The 5,588-nt window shown below is 44.3% G+C and overlaps 1 protein-coding gene across 1 annotated transcript in view; it reads right to left on the bottom strand.

The window, feature by feature from the left end:
- Positions 1-5,588, bottom strand: part of LOC311243454 (SPRY domain-containing protein 3-like) — a gene marked incomplete at its 5' end in the record, with an annotated part of 63,381 nt that overhangs the window by 5,616 nt on the left and 52,177 nt on the right. The window lies entirely within an intron of this gene.

The following is a 5,588-nucleotide window of genomic DNA, read 5'->3' on the forward strand; positions in this document are numbered from 1 at the left end:
ATTCTTCCTGGGGTCCATAACACGTAAAATACAGTTACAGACTCAAGTCTTATACACTCACAACATTCACATGTCATACAGACAATTAAAACAACAATAAAAACCCTAATCAAATTCATAATACAATACAACAATATATACGCCTTATGAATTCATAATACAATACAATAATACCTACTCATAATTAATTCATAATACAATACAGCATAATATACTATTTAGCTTTTACATACATTATCTATGTTCATATCAGCCAATTATACAATCTTTTAATAATATATCCCTATCAGACACATGCCTTTTCATCTATATATACCTATCTCTTTATCAGACACATACATTTTCATTTACTTACACACTATCTATTAGGAAATGTCCATTTCTTTGGTTGAAAATGTTGTTTTACCACGATTTTGAAACGACATTTACTATTGTCCTGCTTAACATGTCTGGGAAGAGAGTTCCATTCCTGCAGACCACGGGACATGACAGTTCGCTTCATTGCATTCAACGTCACTTTTGGAAGAAGTGTAAAACCTTGTGCAGAAGCATGTCTGGTGGAATGGTTGTGTCTGTCAAGACTTATAGATTAAATTGTTATATAAAATTGAGGGGATCTTTCTACTAAACGCACAGTAGAGGCCGGTAAGCGTTGGTGTGTTCCTTTAAGATAAAGTTTCACTGTGGTTTAACCCTTTTATAGTGTGGTTAACCGTCTGTAGTGTGGCAGTGAAAGGTTAACCTTGTGTAGTGTGGTAGTGAAAGGGTTAACAAGTTGTCGTGTGGCAGTGAAAGGGTTAACCGTTTGGTAGTGTGGTTAGTGAAAGGGTTAAGAGTCACTTATAGTGAAGAGAGTTGCGTAAAAAGCTGATTCTCTGACATCCCTGCCCTGCAGCCAATGGGAACGCACCCTCGCAACATAACATTATAATTTATGTGTTGCATCAGGTGCCTCCTGGGCAGCGCTCTCCTCCAACACTCCAGGAGGGCAGCCTCTCCTCCAACACTCCAGGAGGGTAGCCTCTCCTCCAACACTCCAGGAGGGTAGCCTCTCCTCAACACTCCAGGAGGGCAGCCTCTCCTCCAACACTCCAGGAGGGCAGCCTGTCCTCCAACACTCCAGGAGGGCAGCCTCTCCTCCAACACTCCAGGAGGGGAGCCTCTCCTCCAACACTCCAGGAGGGCAGCCTCTCCTCCAACACTCCAGGAGGGCAGCCTCTCCTCCAACACTCCAGGAGGGCAGCCTCTCCTCCAACACTCCAGGAGGGCAGCCTCTCCTCCAACACTCCAGGAGGGCAGCCTCTCCTCAACACTCCAGGAGGGCAGCCTCTCCTCCAACACTCCAGGAGGGCAGCCTCTCCTCCAACACTCCAGGAGGGGAGCCAGCCTGTACGGCTTCCCAAGTTCCAGATACAAGGACACCGCTTGGCTGAGGTCACCATGTGCAGAGCTTTACGCAATCCCATCCCAAAAGGAACTATAGTACAACCTACAGTATTTCAAACACACTATGTTAGGGATGGCTAGGGGCGCTACGTCATCATATTCCAAAACGCCACTTCCGTGTCCTGTTGCTTCCAGACGGGATATTGAAAGGCAGTAAAATGGTGCAGTGCTGTGTCCCGTGTTGCAGCAATAGAAATTGTGTCAACAAAACAGTCTCCTACTACCGCTTTCCTCCGTTACGGTTTTCTTTTTTTACTACCGTTTATTTATTTATTTTAAAATCGGTTTGAGTTATACGAGTTGAGACCCTTTTTCACAGACTTTTTTTTTTATCCACTTTTTCTCCTCCTATTTTTCTTGTATTTTTTTCCTCCCATCCCAATTTAGTCGTTATGCCAATTCCCCCCCTCCCCTTCCTGGTCGTTGCGCGCATTTGCCCCCTACTTGCCGGTCTAGGGAGCCCTGAAGTCTATCACATGCTTCCTCCGACACATAGGAGACAGCCAGCAGCCTCTTTTCACCTGACAGCGAGGACTCTCATTGGGTGAGTGTAACGCGTGGGAGGGCACACACTACCTTCACCCAGATCCCTTCCTCGCTGTGCAGGCGCCCTGACCGACCTGTAGGAGTCACTGTTTACAACGACCAGATTACCACCCACCGGCTTCCCTCCCGCTGACACCGCCAATTGTGTCAGTATGACGGCCGCGCCCTTTTTCACAGACTTTGAGAAGTCAGCGAAGTAGGATGTCACAGTAAAAAGGGTGACCGGTTCCTCGGCTGTAGCCATTGCTGTTTACATTGGCCGCATTAGACTAAACATGCTAGTGGACACGGAAGTCATTTTGTGATGTCACACTAGCCCATCCCTATAGAGACTTACCACATAAATACTGTATTGATTCATAGTGTTCCTGCGGTTTATTCTTAGGCTCTATAGATTTGACACAGAAATACCTCAGTGATTCACCATAGTATTTCTGTAGTGGAATATTATAGAAATTGAAGGTGAATTACTATTACAAGATACACTACGCGACCAAGGTACCCATGTACATGTCAAAATACTTCCCAAAGGTCAGTGAATACCACGATCACAACACCAGAGGGAGCTCCACAAATCATGTAAAACCCAGATTCGGCTCAAACAAGGGACTAAACACGTTTCGCAATTATGCCACATCAATGTGGAACGCCCTACCTAAAGCTGTAAAGGAATGTGAATCACTACCCACTTTCAAAAACACTCTCAAAAAACACCTACGTGGGACTGCAATTCGAAACTGGCCCCTACAAATGTCCTAACCTAGTTGTACAGTAAATTACCAAGTAAGGCTTTGTCAGTATTCCAATGTACAGTGTAACATGTGTGTGTGTCCCCTACCCAACCCCCCCCCCCACCTCCAATGTACAGCCCTCACCCAACCCACCCAACCCACCCATCCAACCTCCTTCAATGTACAGTTTCTACGCCAAATGTATATACACTCCTTTTCTGGACACTTTTGTATCACAAACAGTACTGTATTTGCAAATCTGATATGTCATAAATGTATATATGTAGCAGTACTGTCTATCTGTATGTCATGTATGTCATATATGTTATGATGAATTGAAAATGGGGGACCCTGATGTAAACAAGACGAAAGTCTTTCTCTGGTCTGCATCCCCTTAACAATTGTATGTATTGAGCTGTACTGTACTGTACCCATTCTGCAATCTGTTAATAAACTTTTCAATCAATCAATTACTTATATATATTTTTTACTATAGAAATACTACGGGATTCCTATGTTATTTGTTGAATACAAATAAAACTAGAAATACTGCATCACGGTTGTTTGCCCTTACCAACCAGTAGCCAGTGGGTGCTTAAGGGTAGGAAGCAGGGCCTAATAATAGCAGGTGGGGTTTAGACCAATAAAAGCGGATCTCCCGCTTTTACGTAAAATTGCTTATACTGTAGCGGTAAAAGTAGAGGAGGCTTATTTGATGGATGTTTAGGGAAACATATTGATATTTTAAACTCAGAATGTCATTCGATTTCTGTTATATTTTGGGTAGGGATGTGCAAGGATATCCAGTTAGCCGGTTAAAATGAACCAGATCACTTAAATGCACTTTTATATATTATTTTGTATTAATTTTATAATAATGTTAAATTATTATGAAGCGGAACGAGACTGATGGCTCCATGGCTGTTTTGTGGGCTGTTTTGGACAAATTAACAAAATGGTATGCACGCTTTTTATTGCCATTCTCCGAGTAGTGTTGGTGATTAATATCCTTATCCTGATTGATGACCCACATACCACTGTAAGCCCCACAGCTAGTGGGCGTCTGTGCCGTGTGGTGAAATGAGTTTGGTCAATTATAGGTCCCATCGTTGTGGGCACATAGTGTTTACTTGGCTACATTGTCACATCAGAAGATGCAACAATATCAGTGCGCTGCACATTTTTGTTTTGGAAGCGAGAGTCTGTGTCATAATTTTCACAATCTCCGTCTCCGCCTGTCCACACGACTACCGGTACACAACCGTATTCTTCCTGAGGAGACTCGGGTCCTTCAACATGTGCAATAGACTGCTGCAGTCATTCTACCAGTCTGTAGTGGCCAGCGTCCTCTTCTATGCTGAGGCATGCTGGGGGGGGGGGGCTACATCAACTCGAGGGACACCAACAAACTGAACAAGCTGGTGAGGAAGGCTAGCTCCGTGGTGGGAGTTCGAGCTGGTCAGACTAGAGGTGATGGCAGAGAGGGGGATGAGAAGTAAGCTGGCTGCTATCCGGGAGAATCCCTCCCCACCCCCTCTACGACGAGCTAGTCAAGATGAGAAGCACGTTCAGCCACAGACTCATACCCCCCCCCGACACTCAACTAACCGCCTCGGACAGTCCTTCATACCAGCGGCCATCAGGCTCCACAACAGTGGGCAGGGACTGCTGCCAGACATCCAACTAGAACTAATAGGAACCCAAGGAGGACAATAACACTACCTCATGCATACTGCACCTTATGTGAATCCTGTATATTTCAGTTAGTTAGACAGTCAATTATAACACTATCCTTATGCATACTGCACCTTATGTGAATCCTGTATATTTCAGTTAGTTAGACAGTCAATTATAACACTATCCTTATGCATACTGCACCTTATGTGACACTGTGAATACTGTATATTTCAGTTAGTTAGATAGTAAATTATATTTACTTATTTGTTTACACTGCTCGTGTTGTTTTTACTACCTGTACCCCCCCCCCCCCCCCTTCCCCCATGCTGCCCTGCTATGATGCCTGAATTTCCTCAAGGGGATCAATAAAGGAATATCTTATCTTATCTTATCTTAACACGTCTTTGCTGGCCATGCTAAAGTTGCCGGGGGACGCTGTACGTCGTCTTTATATCAATATTTCAAAAATCTGCGATCGGATTCATAATGTCCCTCCGCTGGCCTGAGATTCACCAGCAGGACCCACTGAGCTCTCTGGCGGTTCAGGAGCACCATCTGGTGGCCGATCGGCGCAAGCGCTTAACAGGAAGCGCACTAGAGGTTTTGCTAGACGTCCGTATTGCTTCGGCCACTCGGTACATGTCCCGTGACTCTAGCTCGTCACTCTACATAGCGATCGATTGCCAATAACTCGATAAACAACATGATTTGGACGTATATACCATTATACAAGCTGGAGATGGACCGGGTAATAATATATCCCATAATGATAAAATTTCTACTCGACGATGATCGCCCAACGGCGCGCGGAGACTGGGGTGAGTTTCAGCGTGTAACGTTACCGTCTTCGATACTAACTGCTATGATCAACATTTGACCCACATTAGATGATTGGTATAACGCTGCCCACGGAATTATAAACGCCCCCTCGCCCATCCGGTCAACATCAGATGACGTGTAGTAACTTCTAGAAGTACGTCTAGTTGGAATTTTTTATATCGCGCTGATTGCCATCAAACTGTATTTCATCATCAATATAATGCATTTGGGGCTATAGATCACGTTCTGGAGAAAGCTGCAGAAAGAGATGAAAACATACTTATACATTAGACCATACTTTACTATGAATATGTGAATGAAAAAGTTTAACGTTGCTACACAATGAACAATACATATAGGACTTTGAAT

This window comes from Notolepis coatsorum (genome assembly GCF_963971535.1).
Source record: "Notolepis coatsorum genome assembly, chromosome: 17".
Taxonomy (NCBI): domain Eukaryota; kingdom Metazoa; phylum Chordata; class Actinopteri; order Aulopiformes; family Paralepididae; genus Notolepis; species Notolepis coatsorum.